A 17,624-nucleotide genomic window follows, 5' to 3' on the forward strand; every position below is an offset into this window, starting at 1 on the left:
CAGGATTAGTTTCTTGAGTTGAAAGAACAAAGCTAACACAGAAACTAAATATATTCCCATATTTTTGGCCTTTTAAAGAGAAGAGGTTTCTCTGCTTAGTGTAATGAGATGTCCCCAAGAAACAGTGGACAAAGGGCAGAATATAAAAAGACGGATGAGTTCATTGATACCACTCTGTAAAACTCAAGATGACTTCAAATACCAATGCTTTATGTATGAATTCATGCTCTCTGCAGTCTCTGCACATGGCCACTATGTGGTGTCACTGCAAATAAACTAAGGTTTGTTTTTTCAGGGTCCGTTTGATCTCCAGCATGTCAAGTGACTTTATATCAAACCATCAGTTACCTGTAATTGTTGTGGTAGAAAAACACAAATGAAACAAATCACAAAAAAGAAAAAAAGAAAATCGACTTTATACAAAAACAAGCAGTCGAGATTGCTCCTTGAATCCGTCTGCGTCCTGTCAGCTGCTGCAGCCCAGTGAACAAAATACACAGTGACTGATTACACAGTGTTTAGCTGGATTTAAATTAGCGCCTATGGGCTGGACGTGGTGTTGTTTTAGTGTTCGGCAGACAAAAGGCGTCCCGTGGAGCAGGGTACTGTTTTTTTTAATCATCATAGATACTTGGCTCTGCCTTAATTAATGATAATGGTAAACCACAAATGACTAGAACAAACATTGTAATTATGTCACTTCAGATCTAAATCATTTTTCTTTTTCTCCCAACTACGCTCAAAACAACTGCAGCCCAGAGCGCTGGCTTACTAAGTGGATCGTGGTGGAGTAGATAGCACTTAAGTCTTAAATTAGTGGCTTTGCTCTAGGACTGAGGTTGTGTTTGTGTTTCAGCGCTCTGCAGGACTCTGGCTCCAAATTATGTAAACCTTTTGTTGCTCCACAGTTGGTGGGGCGGTAAAAGGGCAAAATTATGACCGACGTCTCAGCAAGATGAAGTGACATAGTTGTGTCACTTATGTTACGTGAATTGCGAAACTGAACGCAGTTATTTTAACCAGAAGTATCGTTTCCTAAACTTAACAGAGTAGTTTTTGTTCCTAAACCTAACCGAGGGTCGGCATCAAAGTCAGAATAAACATCAAGTTGATGAGGTGCATCATTAGGTTTATTGTCTTTGTGCTTTTTTCTGTCAGCTGAATAGACGGCGACGTCTTTGTCATGAGTAATGGTGACCAAAACCCAACGTCGGTTAAACGTCATAATATCAACGTCCACACTGCATGAAATTCTAACATTGTAAGACATTGATAGTTGTTTGGTTTTAAGTTATAATGCGAAGTAACCAAATTTCAATGTATTATCAGCATCGGATGCTGATGTCAACCTGATGTTGGGTTTTGACGTCAACCCAATTTTAATTTCCGACTAAATTTCAAACGCTTCCCAACAGCTGAGGTTGATTGATTTAGACGTTGAGCTGATTTTCAGTTCATTTCCAACAAAAATATAACATCTGTTCAATGTTCGAGTCCAACATCTGGTGCTATCTGGGTGGGTTCCGACATCGCATTTAATTGAATGTGTTCTTTTGCTCCGTTTACCTGCATGCAGCCAAAGCCCACTCAAACGTGATTGTTCAAAATCTTGTCCCTTGCAGAGAGATTTGCAAATTCATAAGCAGACATCTGTGTACAGATATAACACACTGACGTGTGTACACGGCATAAAGTCTGCGCTCACTGATGCTAAACTCAGCCACTCAGGTTACAACCACTGTGTTTCGTGTCATCACCACAAATCTGATAAACCTAATCAAACCAATTTAAACTTAACGCCTGGTAAGATCCTCATCTTCAACATCTGTCCTCTGCAAGGGAAGAAGAAATCGTTTAGGGACTCTGTGAGTCCTTAGAGAAAAGGTTGGCAGCTGCAAAGCTAAATCAGCCTCCAGTTAACCACACTGAGGACAACACAGCCAGACGAGTGGAGGGCAACACAGTGTTTAGATTTAGATTAGTGGGTATAGCGTTCAAGGCTGAGTTATTATTGGAGGCTGTGAGATAGTGAGTTTGGAGGCAGAGAGCGACACTGAGAAGCATTTTTTCCTCCTCCAAGACCTAAAGAAATGAAGAACACAGCCCATCATGTCACTTTCTTTAGCATTGACAGACTCAGATAAGCATTTCTTACATGTTTTATAAGTAATACAAATGTCAATATATAGATTTTTTAAATGGATAACCTGCATAGCGAGATTAAAGGTCAGGCATCCACAGAAAATTAAAAAATTATCCTCTGGGAACTATGAAAAACAGCAACAACAGTCTGAATTTGTTTTGACACATCTTATTATAGACAGACAGATGGACAAACAGACTGACCAAATGACAGACTACTGTGCTGCCAAAATCAAACCCAGAATGACTAAAAAGCCTCAAAGCCTTGAAAAGTTTAACTTTTAGAAGATTTAGTGACAACCACATGCTAATGTCTTCAATATGGAGATTGTGCATGGAAAGTTTTTGTTTTCCCACGATCACACGAACGTTATTCTGTGGCCTCGACACAATAAGCTTATTGTCTTAAGATCACAAGAAAAGTGTCTTTTTTTGTGATTATTTTATCTTGTTGCAACAAACGTGACTTACTGCCAAAAGAGGAAAAGAAAGAGAAAAGCTCCCACACTAATTATTTTGTCAACTCAACATGACGTCAGAGCAAAGTTTAATAAACTTAATTCTGTAATGACAGGAAAACAAAACCTCAGAAATAATTGAATGCATGTCCTCTGTGGTGTTTCGCATGTGTTGAGTCTGATAGATCAGGCGTTCGCTTTTGAAGAAACTTTGAGATACGACAGATTGAACAGTCGGAGGTTTGAACCCAAGCCAGATCTCGCTCTCTCCTGTATTCTACATTTATTTGTCTGATTGTGTTTTTTTTTCTTTTGTATTGGTTGAGTTCGGTATCAAGATCAAATTCCATTCAGCTTACGGGCTCCATCCCATTCTTTATCACCCCTCGGGCCACCATCGGGCCCCATCCCAATCCTTATCGTCCCCCCCCTCCCCTCTGAACCAGGGCCAGTGTTTGAGTGTGTCTGAGGCTGATAGCATTCACTTCAGGAATCACTCCATCTCATTCAGCAGTTCCCACAGGCTTGCCACAAAAGAAAAAAAACCCACACTTTACACACACCACAAAAGAAAAAAATAGACTTCACTTGCACTCCACAAAAAAAACTCTCTTTATCTCCCACCAAACTCCTCTCGCTGTGCCAAACAATCCAGAGTCCCACTTGTTGCACAGCCCCCCCTCCCTCCTGTGATTTTTTTTTTTTCTCGCCTACATTGTAGTCGCGCTCTCCCTCGTCTCTCTTGTTCAGAAGCACATGTTTGATGGGCAGAAGATATTCAGTTGTTGCCGGAAATGAACGCGGGTCGGAAAATTGTGGGGAGTTTACAGAACGTTGTTGTTAGCAGGGCAATACGGAGAAAAATGGGAAAAATAAGATAAGTAGAAATGTACAGTACAGACTAAACAGGCCCAGAGTCTGATTGTGAAAACAAAGAGAGAATACGTGAAATATCGCACAGACTCGCTGCTTCGGTCTGTGTGAGTACGTGTGAAAAAGCAATGCTGGAAACTGTTGACCCATAACAAGATGTCTTTAAACGGCGAGGCTTGCTTTGAGCATTTACGAGTATTTAATACAACATTTATCACAGACTTCCTTTTGAGTTTACATTTATCATTGAAATGTTATTTCTATGAATGCAAAGCAACATATTTGAGAATTATTGTTCAATCCTGAATCACAGCTGAGCAACAACTCAGGTAACCTTGCACAACTTTCCTGGAGTGACGACGCAGACATATGCAACAAAAACGAAAGATATCGATCGATGAACAAATAGCAAAAAAAATACTTTAAAACATGCATCATATATTTTATTTTTTATTTTTTAGAAATGCCGTTAAATCAGAAATGTTGGGCTGCAGCAATCCCAAAAAAAAGCCAGGAGGTTGAACACAAAAAGTGAGCTTTAACGAAAACTGAAATCCAAATACAAAAATTAGAAAAACATAAAATCAAAAATTAGGAAGGCATGCAGCAGAAGCAGGCTGAGAGGAGCATGGGGAGCAACACAGGTAGACATGAGTAGATCACAGGATCAGGGGACAGGTGAGACACTAAGGACACACAGGGGAGGAGCAACAAACCAAAAAACCCAGCATGACACCTGGAGGAACCGGCTTACCTGACTCTTGTTGCCCGTCATGAGCAAAGGTCTCAGTAGTCTGGTGTCTTTACCACTGTAACACCTCACAGGGAGGGACAGGGAGGACTTTGGGGTGGATGGATGGATGGATGGACAAACTTCATGACTATGGGAGACTGCTGTTTGATTCCCGTTCCTGCCATTTCTGTCCTTGATTTCTACATGATAAGATGTTTTGGGAAAAACGCTACCATGTTGTTGAAAAGCCGTGGTCCAACATAGCGACGGTAATTAAATGCAGGCGCAGGTTTAGATCAGTTATCCGAAGCATCTGCTTTATTTTGTCTTGTTTCCAGACATTGATTTCTAGAAATGTCCTGAAAACAAGAGGTGAATTATCTCCCCCCACAGACTGACTTTTGTTTTTTGTTTTTGCTTTGTTCTTAAAAATGTGTCTCGAGTATAAAAACAATCCTAAACTTTGTCATATTCCACTTATCAAACTCAGAGGTTACAACGTGCTAAACCTCTTTGCTCAAATTCAAAGCAGCAGTTAATGAAGTGACGACTCCCACTCTGAGATTCAAACTTGGCTGGCCTTTTTAGTTTTCTCCATGTGCTGTAAAGCTCCAGCTGCTCTAACAAAAGCAGAACTGATGTTGTTGCAAACACAGTGATAAATAATACCAACAGGGATCATGTATCAATCAGAGACACTCATTATGTGACACGAGAGCTGACAGTTTGAATCCACGGGTACATACCCAACTGGAAAACATAACAAAAATAAGTGGATGACGAATGATGCAACAGGAAATACGGATCAGCCATCAAAGTAGAAGTCAGCACAACAAGAAAATATAAGTAAGAAATAAGAAACACAATGTCTTTTCATTCTGAGCAGCTCACATGTACCAGGGTAGATGTGATCACTGTGGGCACGCTGGTTCGATCCCACAGTGAATGTGTAGCATCGTGCTGGTGTGAATCAGCGTGTTGCAGGAACTCGCACATGTCCTTGTGTAAATAAGACTGTAAACCAAACTCCCGATGATGAATGAAGCCGCCGCGCCGACGACAAGAGGTTATTCTTGGTCGTCAGTGCTGATTTCATTCGCAGCCTCTTCTTGGGAAGATGTTTATTAGGTAAAGTTAGGATTCTCGGGCCAAGTGTCGTTCTGAAGCTGAAAAATTAGAAATCTGTATCCTGACACTGTTATTGTCATTACAGACCGGCAGCCGAACAGATTCTTGATTTTGAGGTTTGGACAAAAAGTCAACAATATCTTGCTATTCTAGTCTAGTCAGTGTAAAAGGCCGTCCACATCGAGAGTGATAACTGCACTGATATGACAGCTGTGTCAGCACCCACGCTGATGGACGCTGACACTCTGCAAACAGTGGCGCCAAGCACACACCTCCCGCTCCTCCAGCTGTGTCAGCAGCTTATAGGAAGATGGATTGTCATGGCCCGAAACATAAAGAAAACCAGAAGGATACGGGTTCACCAAGAGTGTTATAGGAGATGCCAACACTCTGTTAGTTGTCTTCTTTTTTTACTATTATTATTTGTGCTGTTAAACAGGACAGTTTAGAGAGGGGAGGGTGCCGTGCAGCAAAGGCCACAGGTGGGATTCAAACCGTGGGCCGCTGCAACGAGGACACAGCCTCTGTACATGAGGGGCACGCTCTACCAACTGAGCCACCGGGTCACCATAGAGATGTCTGAAGACTAATGTTACACCTATCAGTATCAGTGAACATCATCAGTAAGGACAAAACCATCAGTGGCAGTAAAACTCAGGTAAAATGTCATTTTTCGTTATGTAATTTGTGTCGATGTTGAGTTATATAAGCGTTTTAATAAGTGGTGAATGTGAAGTGAACCCAATGATATTGTTCTCCAGTGTTTTAAAAGTTGTGGTATTTTTGAACAATCTGTTCATATGTTGATATATTTTAATATGGCCGCTCATTATAATCTACGTAATGATTTGCTTCAGCTGCACCTCAGCTTCTTAATCTACAACATACCATTGTCAGTTGAGAAAACAAAGTAGTTAATGTGTCGTGCCACTATTGTTTGTCTTAGGATGTGTCTTTATTATTCAGTTGTTAAAAGATTATTCATCTTTAACACTTCTGCTGCACTTTGTTGTACAATATGTTGCAGCTGATGTTTGTTATCTTGGGCTAAGCTTGATATTTTGTCATTATTAACCACGGTGTTCAAACTTGCACGAAAATAAATGATTAATAAAAATGTATCTGGAGCTCTGCCCTGCACAGCCCTTTAAATGCACATTCATGGAAGCAATTTCTCCTCGCTAGCGATCCAATGTTCTGACTGTTGCTGGCACCGTCGGCCACACTACGCACCGACCATGTGTGCACTGAGTGGACTTCATGCAATCTTTCTCTTACTTTACACCGGCCTCTCTCCCTTTTCCCTCTTCTCTTTACGTCTGTGGTTGGATCCCCGACGCCTTCTGCTGATCAAGACACTGAACCACAAAAAGTTCTTCCGAAGGGTGTTTAGGTAAGTTTGTTGGACAACACGTTAAATAAAGATAAAGAGTCCAGCAGCTAAAATTGAGCTGTTTACAAGGCATGAATGTGTCGTCACCTCATTATGCATTGCCGAGGTTGAATCTGCCGCTTTGTATTTGTCCATTGATAATTAATTTACTCAGAGAACTTGTTAGCTACCTGTTTTCAGGACGCTGCTACTCAAAACACTGTAACTTTAGAGAACAAGATTACAACAGACCTGTTTTGATTTCAAATCAGGATGGAGAACGGGTATCTTAAAAAGCTGAGCCTCTGTTCTCCAAGAATCCAAATATGAATATCTAATCTTGAAAGTAGAAAGAGGGGCTCTGCTGGAAGGTCAGTGGCGAGTACTAGTCTGAAGGAATGTACGTGATTGAAGCCAAGAACATGCGGCTCACAACAATGCAGAGTGGGGTTTGAAGGAATTCCACGGCAAACATGTCTGAGTCATAATTTTAAAGAGTCTGTGTGAAAATAGTTCAGAAAATGCTGGGTGGCTCGTTAAGACTTCCATCCTGTCTAAAAATCTAAAAGTGTTGATACTTTAGTTTACTACCTCCTAGAAAGCGTACCCCAATTATGATCTTGAAGTCAACCTAGTTTGGCGTAAAGTAACGTGGAATGAAAGAGTTGAGCCTGTAATTTACACGTATAGTATGTGTGTATTTAGCGTTTAACGTATAGTCGGTCAACACCAGACGCAAACTTGGAGCCGTCTCCGTCACTTTAGACTGTTTTCACTCAAAGTATTTTTGTTTTTTGTGCTGAGAAACTGCCAACAGCAACTCATTTTTCACTCATTTTAGTGTCGGAGTTGTGTCTGATTCCAAAACATATTGTGCACTATAATACCTTTATTTCGTTATTGTTGCAGATTTAAGATAAAACATATTTACTTGGAACATTGTTGATATTACCGTTGCTCTGTCTACTCCATGTGGATGAAGATGTTAGACCAACTTGATATCCCGATGACCATTCACTCTCGTTATAAGATCGCTCCTCTTCAGTCCAAGAGAAAGGACATCCTTGGGGCGCGTTTGGCCGAGTAACGGTTGGCGGCAGAGAGTGAGTGGCTCGTCTCAGTCGTTTGGACCTCACAAACTGGATTATCAAGATACAGAAAGAGTCAGCTCAGCAGCTGACTGACCAAGAAGTCTTGGCTAACTGCATCCAGTGACGCTGATTAGCTTTCCCTGCCTCATCAAACCCACCATGGATTCAGATATGAGTGATTTAAAGCATATTTCAGGAAAGTCTGACACAACGGTCATTTTCAATACTGGATCAATATTTAAGCCACCACTGGCTGTGTCTAAAAGCCGCTTGATGTAGCTGGAAAAGATTCTTACCTTGTCTGACAGCAGCAAATTGAAAAATAAATTAAAACATTATGAGCTGTATTCATTCCATGTCAGCAGAATGGAAAGAACGGGAAAATTGCTATTCCAGTTTGGAAATATTCAGGCATTATTTCAAGATGGTTTCCTACCAGATAATTAGAAATCAAGCATACATAGAAGGGCCATGAGATGTGATCATAGGCACCCAGAATATTTAAGATGGTTCAGTTTCTCATCATCGCAGATCAAGACCTTCTTTTGGTTTGAGTCCTCATTCACTCAGCCGTGAAGTCATTATCGACTTACAGACACATCTTTTTAACCTCTGTTAAAAATACCATATTGGTTTAAATACTTGGTACCAGATGTGGTCATATGTGGTCGCCGACTTGTCAGCAGTGATGAGCCGACTGCGACAAAATGATTTGAACGCAGGAAAACTCCTCCCAGCACAATCCCGAGATGAACTCCCCGAGGAGCCCCCAGTCTGTGACCATGCGTCTCAAGGGAAGACATTAAAGAGACCACACGTGGTTTTTGTAATTTTAAACATTTCCTTTAAGTCAGACGGAGACTACTGTAATCTCTAAATATTTGGTGGTAAGTTTTTAAAAGTCTGGGCCAATTCTAAAAATGTCAGCATGCTTCGACCGAAAGTCTCCGCTGCCTCACCTCTCCGGCTGTAGATTGAGAGAAGCTGCACCTGATATATTTTTTGATAGTTTTACAAAATCAATATTCACAGTGAAGTCTGCCAGATGTGTGGTGGTGTGAGAAAATCTACATTGGTCACTTTTTGGAAAAAGGTATCAACACTTTTGCCTTTCGATATGATTGGATTGCACTGAATACATTTACATGCACAAAATAGTTTTTGCCCATTTTTCCTGTCCTAACATGTCATTTATCTTAACTTATGAAGAAGAGGAATGGCTGGAGTTGTATCTCTTCTTCTGCATCAAAATAAGATGTTTTCTTGACTTTCTCCTTCTCGATGTTGTGATATGTTGTGCCTATCCACAACCAGTTGAATGGCACCAGTCTTTCTGATGTTTAAAAGTATGAAATGTGGTCTTTTCTTTTGAGCTTACATCTCCACCCCAGCCCTGCAACAACTGTTGGCTAATTGGTTTGTTGAGGACAATGCACAGCGCTGATTCAAAATGGCCCACTTCATATTAGGTTTAGAGTACGGCAATGAGAGACATTTTTGTGGATCTAGATATACATGCCTACTAAATCTGTTCACCGCTCTTGCCATGTGTGTCAATTTTTGTGACTTTTTGAGCATCCATTGCCTCTCAACAACAAATTTGTCTTTCATGGCGAAACCTCTAAATTTGCTGCGCTGCCACGGACCTGCCGTAACCATCCCATTTAATAACTTGTCATTGTTAAGGTGTTTGCGGTGCACTGACCCAGTGTGAAGTCAATCCAATTAATTATCTATGAGGCGTTCTAAGAAGACTAAATTTAAATTGTCCAACTTCCTCTTGGGTCTTGGACCCTAACAAAGAGAGAAATTGCCCTTCAGTGTGAATGTCAGTGTGAATGGTTATGAATAAGCCAGTAAGATATACAGCTGGATGATCAAACATGTTTTTTTGGGTCTCTTTTGCAGTCAGACTCAGATTCCACATATTCATTGGATGCCAGTTTTGCCACAGTACAGCCACTTGCATGCTTCATTGAGATAACTTAGTCTTCTAAATGGTTATTAAGAAAAGCAGAGTGTTAATTACTTCTTTAGGGAGTTAGATTTTCCCAGACAGCGCAGGGATCATGACTCTTTGACCTTTAACCTGTTATTAGGCCAAGTGGCACAGTTTGACAGGGGCTGACAGAAATTAAACTCATGTGGCTACTGAAGTAAAACTACCCTTCAGATGTACTTCTAACGTATAACTAAACAGCTCTGCAGAGGTTTGTAATTTAAAGTTTTGTATATAAATGTCTCGGGGGGCTGTCAGCAGGCACCATGACCAACACGCAAGTATGTTGATCCATAATATGTATTTTATTTTCCAGCCAAACATTTGACGACATGTTCAAATGTCACCAGCGTTTCCTATATATAACTCCCGCAATTTGACAGATTTATTTTTTTTTCCTGTTGCCACCACATTCTTGGCGCCACATACACTTGTAATCAGGAGGAATGGCATTCCTTGGCTTTGGCAGTGAAATATGCAAGATTGCTGGAAGGTTTTTATTCCCAGAGAGAGTAATGGGAAAGGGATGCGAGGAAAAACCTTTTGGAAGTCGTATAACTGTCATACTTGAAGTTGGGAACTTTATTCAAACTCTTAACAGGTCACCACCCTTTAAACTTTATGGTTGACTTATATGGTCTTAATTTTGTGTCCATTACAGCCACCTTGCATCGTCACTATATGTCTTTGATAGGCCTGTGAGCGGTGCTTCAAATGCACAGCAAATACCTTGATATGAATTGATAAGGGAGGGGGATGAAAGGAATAAAAACCAAAATGACATTCAATGCCGTAATGAAGTTAAAAAAAAAAACATCTCCATGGATTCAACTGGAGCCCTTTTCTAAGTTGTTGGACATTTTGGCAAATTTTCACCAGACATTAGTGTTGCTTTAGGAGCTAGCAGTCTTTGTTTGCCCTTAAACTTATTACTTTCTATACTAGAAAAGGAAAACACAACAGATGACTCGACAAAGACTGAACTGCAGACTGGGCCTCAATACAAACTTAACTTATGAGGGGATGAGGTGCAGGTGGAAAGAAACACAGGTGAGGGTAATGAGTGGAAAAACACTAGGAAGAAAGCGAGGCTAACGAAGGAGATGCAGTGCAGGTGTGGAGGGAAAACAGACAAAGGGAGGAAACAGAAAAGTGAAACATGACACATGAGGATATGAACTACAAAATAAAAGAGGATATCAACAAACCAAATAACACAAACCATGACAGAACCTGATATACAGATCACCAAAACATTTCTGAGGGATCATTATTTAGTTTGTGTTTTTTGTAGACTCAGTTCAGAAAACAGTTTATTTCAAGGTAACTGTCTTCAATAAATGTTTGAGTTTTGAGTCAAGTTCAAACTTTGCTGACCAGAAATCTTTTGTTGAGATTGTTTACTTTCCTTCCTGAAGAAAGTTTAGAAGTAAAATTTAAAAAATGTTCATCATGAGCTGTGAAACATGATCTGTCATTAATTGGGTGCAAATTTAGTAGCAATTGCAAATTATTAATCATTATTCTCAAACGTTTTTCTAAAGAAAATAGTTAAAAAAATCAAAGATTCAAGTTTTGAGTTTGACTCAATTCCCCTAAAACTGTATTTAAGACAGTTACCTTAAATCATTTTTTTTAATATACTGTAGTGGTACTTTATAATTGTCACTGTCATCACACAATTTATACTTCTGATTGAGTGGATTTGTCACTTTTAATACAAACACATGTTTTTAAACCCTGCGAGTGCAAAAAAGGACCCGGCCCAACATTTGAACCAGGACTTTCTATCTGTAAGGTCACGTCTCTAACACTGAGTCACTGATCTGCTCGTCATAAAATGTGAATCACACCATCCTGCTCGCAACATCACATGGCCCACAGGTCACTTTCCCATAATGCATCTCTGCTTTATCTCCCGACCCTTTTCCGCTACCTTCCAGTTATGTCGGTGTGAGCACGTCTGACTCTGAGAAAAATCAGGGGGGTTTCCAGATTTCCTGAGACTGAAATATGAAAAAGAAAGAAAATTATACTGGAACACAGAGAGAGATGAGAGGAAGATGAGTGGAGAGGAATACGGAGATTTAAGATCTGAAAAACAAAAAAATGAAAGAGATACAAACTAAAAGATGTGAATATTTCTGTTTGTGTGAGAATAACTAGCGTGAGAGTCACTGAGAGAAAGAGAGAAAATGACAGGGGCGAGGAGAGAAGGAGTGAACAACAGGACACAAGAGATGAGAGACAAAAACAAGTGTTCGACTCGAGAACAGAGGCCTTGTGTTCAGTGGGAAAGGTCGTATATTGTCCTGCGGTGCTGCAGTGCATTAATTACAGGATAAGAAATGATAAGCTGTGCTGCGGGGCTATGAATAGACGGGTTAGAGACAGACAGATAGCTGACAGTGCAACCGGATGCTGACTGTCTCAGGGTTACTCGCAGTTTAAGATGAAGTTAGAAAAGCGAGCTGTCGGGGCAGGTAGAAATGAGTTCGATGTCTTTCTTGCCAAGGACGGACACACTTGGCAAACCAGTGTACGGTTATTTCTCTGCTACTCAAATACCCGACAGGTCTCAAATAATATGAGAAGAAACAAAGTATTTTCCTGCCACGAGCAAGGCAACAACACTCATATTAAATTGATTTATATAGATGTATAAAGACAGATGATAAAGAAAACAAGGCCTACGGACAAAAAAAAAACAGTGCTGACATTATTTCAAACACGTCTACGTATGGTGTTGCAGAGATGTATCATTGTGTCAGTATTTGACGAGTTGGGAATGAGACTCGATCATCAATTATCTTACAAACTGGACATTAAACATTTACTTATTCATATTTATCTTATTGTACTCAGATTGTTGTACTGAGTGAGTCAGGTCAAAGACACATTGCGCCATCTTGTAATGAACAATGAAGCTGACTGATCAGTCATGCGACTCTGAGTGATCGGTATGAAAGCATCTGCATCAAGTTGTTCTATTAAAAACTGTGTGCCAACATGAGCGTGCAAGCTTAGATTAAATGTGCACGACCAGGAGGTAAATATTCTGTCAAAATGTAAATCTGACGGACACAACAGTTAAATTGTTACGACATCATCAACACAATAAGTAAGAGAGTAAAACCTCTCCACCGACCATAATCAGTATTTGTTGCAGCCTTGGACCATCTGAGCGACAGATTTCAAACAAGGACTGAAGTTTTCTTCATGCCGCTGTGTCTCCAAAAGGCGGATAATTAAGTTGTTTATCACCCTTGACAGCAGTTTTGGATAAACAACCTCATTTTCACCATTTTGTCCACATTTATGAAATTATTCCATCAGAGTGTGGAGCGACTTTCATCCACTCCAGGACCCTGAAACCGTAAAGGTTTGTGTAAACCTCCAGTTCAAGGAGAAATTAAGGGAAAAAATGGTTCTTCTCAATCACGCCCCTCTATTTTTGGATCATAAAACATCACACATAAACACATAAATGACCGTTCAGACAGCTAACACAAGCAGAATTCAGAAAAACAAACTTGTTTTTTTCCAACGAGCGGCATCTTTTGAATAGTACAGTGGGTTTCGAATGAGTTTCATGGCATCGTGAAACTCCTCCTGGAGCCCACTCAGCATGCCAGAGACTTGAACAGAATAAAGCATAATTACATCTTATAAGAATATAAGAAGAAGGTTTATTCATGCAGTGTCAGCAGGGTGCAGAATTGAACTGGAAAGAAAAATAATCAGAGCTCTAAAATAAACTTTATGCAGCGGTTCACACCTAATTCTGTGTTTTCATGTCATTGTAGCATCTCTTTTGTAGCTTCTTAATTATGATCATTTTTACACTTATATGTCAATTCCAGGACAATTTTGTGCTTGCAGCACGGCAGTGTTGGTCCACCACTTTGGTCCAGACTTCAACACCTCACCCCATAAAACCTGGATTAAAATATAAGTGTTTTTTCAGATGTTTATGGCCACAAGAGGATTAATCCTTCTGACTTTGGTGATTTTCCTTTATTTTACGCGTATTATACAACACAGGGTTGCATAACAAAATGAAACTTACTTACTTAAGTAACTCATCCACAAACATAGAACAGATATACAGTCATAAACACATGTACACCCAGGAAGACATTCTGTTGTGCATTTTTTAAATTTGCTCCTGCAAAAGCAGCAACAGGATGGTGAAAATATGGTCAGTAACTTCAAAATAAAAGTTTGACATCTAGGAAACCCTGTCCTTCAACTTTGACTATGTTTGAGCACCAAGCATCAATGACGTACACATGGAGTCCACCGCTCCACATTCTGTTTCCTTTTCTAATGCTGATGAATGTATTTCTGTCAATATCCAAAACATGTTTCAGCGACAAAGCTGAAAGTTACATTAATAGTGAAAAAACAAAAATGTAGTGGATTTGAAGGAGCACGACATGACCAACACGTCCTCACTCACAACCTGTCGAATACGGCAGCTTGGTCAGTGGCCTTAAGCTTCAAGCTGTGATGCTCTACCTACCCGTCCATCATCAGTTTTGCACGACTTGGCTCCATGGCCTATTGGTAAGCAATAATATATAATATGCAACGTCCTGTTGGACTTTCAAATAAAGCTTGCTGACAAACTGTTTATATTGCCATTTCTGTTGGGTTTACACTCCAAATGACTTGGTTCGGTACAGGAAACTATCAAACTGTGGGTTAAAATAACTATGTTCAGTCTCGTCACTTACATAAGGTAAGATACGTCATTTATGTAGGTTCAGTTACTTACCCAACATAACTTACAAACAAATCACTCCTGACTCTTGGTCACAAATGGAATGCAAACTAATTTCTTCAGAGGGAAAACCCAGTGTATGACCCATCACACCACCCTGACCATAGGCTACCATGACATACTGACAAACAACTGCAAAGAAATACCTGCAAAATGTAACGCACATCTGATCCGACTCACCTCTGTTTTGTGTTCGGTGCTAATTAGCTAATGTAAGCTAGCTAATGTTAGCATGCAAACATGGTAAATCTAAAGATGCTGAAAATGGTAAACAAGCACTTACCATTACTCAGTTTGGACAGCCATATTTACTTTTTATTATTTACTATTATTTCCTTAGCTTAGCATCACTGGTGGTGACTTTAAGTACTGATACATTCATTTAGACTGCAAACAAACACGTATTTCAGATGTGTTCAGTTAAACTATCCTGTACCTCAAAGTTTCAGTGGTCGTTGCAGAAGTACAAGTAGTGCACAGGAGCTTACACAGATTTCTGTTGCTCCTGAGGGCTCAAGAAGGGTTTCAATGTCCCATTTTTACAGGTCAAAGGTCATACAAATGATGAGTGTTTGGTTTTTATGTGCTTCTGTGTGTCCGATGTTTCTTTTGTGTTTGTCCATTATGCAAGTGTGTGTTTGTGCGTGCGTGTGTGTGTGTCTGTTGGCGATAGAGGTGGGGGATTCCCGCAGCGACCCGAGTTAACGGTGTGTATGTGTGTGTGTCTCCCATCCATCATCACACACACTTCCCTCCTTCAGCGCATTCGAAAATAGAACGGTGTGTGAACATGACCTCTCCCACACATAAACACACACACATACACACACTAGTAAACACACCCATTACGATGCCATTGTGTCTTGGTTTTCTCGTCCAGAATGTGGGTGCGTGTTTGTTTGTGTTTGTGTGTGATTGTGCGGAGTGTGCGTGTTTGCGTGTGTGTGCTTGTGTGTGTGTGTGTGTGTGTGTGTGTTATCAGGACCAGGGAGGAAAAATGTCCCCCGTTCCATGTCGTCCCTCCTTCTTTCTCTCTCTCTCTGTCTCTCTTTTCTTTCTCGCCACAAAGTCTGGAGTCTCTGCCAAATTTCCTTTGTGGCAAAGGTGTGGTGCCACGACACTGTCTCTCTCTCTCTCTCTCTCTCTCTCTCTCTCTCACACACACACACACACACACAAAAATGCCTCCTTGTGTAGTTATAGAAACATCTGTGGACTTGATATTAAGTAATAATGAGCTGATAAAAGGACCTAACAGATTAGAGATGGAGCTGAAGATTGCTGGGTGCCGGGCGGCGATGTGGTGTTTCCTCTGCTGACCCCATTATTTCTTCCGCCTCTGATTACGTTATCGTGTGTGAAAGCAAATAAGTGAATTGATTAATAGTAATAAATAATATATGAATTCAAAAAAAGGGAGGCTGCTACTTTTGTGTGGCTTTATATGGCTTTATCTCAGTAACCACTGGATGGATAAGCCATGTTTCCATTAACATGTATTCATGTGCATATGAAGTATTGCATTAGAAAAGGTTAATGGAAATGGCAAAAAAATATGAAATAAAAAAAAATATCTCCAAGTTTCTCAAGAAAAGTTTCACCTTATTTTCTGCATTGTTTTTTAAAGTTATTTCAAGTTCATCATCTCGTTGCACTCTCTTCTCTTGCAATGGCTTTACGACTGGAGAATTGGCGCCACCTACGATGAACAAGTTTCATTTATATCCATGCAGTGATAGCTTAGAATAAAGTAAAAAGAAGCTAGGGGAAAAGATCCTCCTGAAATGCACCGTTATAGGTCACCAATTAAAATATGTATTTGTATATGTTTTTTTTCATACAGACACAGTGAACATTTTTTGGAGGGGGGAACTTCAAGCTGGAACTACCACTTAAAAACTGCAGTGTATCCTTCCACACTGGGCAGATGGCGACGGTGCAGGTTGCCAGATTGAGTCGGGGAGCACAGATGTTAGTTTTTGTGTCGTACAAGCCTTTTTTTCTTTTCCACCAAGAAAAAGGAAGCCCTTCTAAAACCACAAATGTCACAAATGTGGTATCAATCTTCTCATCTCACTGATGGAAAGATAAAATGTCCACAAGTAATTACTCCTGTACCTGCAATGATCACATCTGAGTGAGTGTAGATAACAAAGGTAAACTAGTCTTACACCCTTTATTGTGGTATTCACATTTCTACTTATTGCTGGTTCGATGCCATGTTTCATCCATTTACCTTTAAAAAACTCATCTACAGACACAGCTGCTATTTTCTATTTTTGAATATTTGTCTTAATTATTTAAAGGAGGGCAAAAAACTCTGTTGAATGAATTAATAAAGTCAAGCTATGATATAATTTTCCAACGTATCAAAGACCCATTTCTAATTTCCACAATTGTGACACAAACGTCTACATAGTCATTTCTATAATTAGATGATGTAATATGTATTAATAGATTCATATCAGCTCAAACAGAAGCAAAAAGTTGGAGCTTGAGACTCTCAGTTGTGTTTCTGCTTGATTAAACATAAATGTGTATTGTTTCACCTCAACACAGTTACTATAATCACACACTATAAAATCCTACAGACATAAAAATGCAGCAGATGCAGTATCTGAACACACACACACACACACACACACACACACACACACACAGGCAGCCTGGGACAGCAGTGGTAAGTGGGAGTAGTTCCTGGTTGGTCGAGCAGGAGGCTCGGAGACGCCGCTGCAGTCTCCCCTGGAGCTGGGCGTGGGGGACGAAAGTACTGTAAGTGTGTGTAAGTGTGTGTGTGTGTGTGTGTGTGTGTGTGTGTGTGCAGGGGGTCATTATATTGTGGTGGAGGGAGGGGGGTGGGGGGCATGTCCTTGGCAGACAGACAGACACACCACATATAATATTCATCTGAAGAGGTCGTTTAGGTGACGGATGAGTTTAAAAATTACTTCTGACTTTAAAGCAACAGTTTTTTATTTCCACTTTGTGGACAGTAGCTGCGTTCAAGAACTCAAGAATCTGCATCTGTATTATTTGCTGAGC

This window comes from Pagrus major, chromosome 7, assembly GCF_040436345.1.
Source record: "Pagrus major chromosome 7, Pma_NU_1.0".
NCBI classification, from domain to species: domain Eukaryota; kingdom Metazoa; phylum Chordata; class Actinopteri; order Spariformes; family Sparidae; genus Pagrus; species Pagrus major.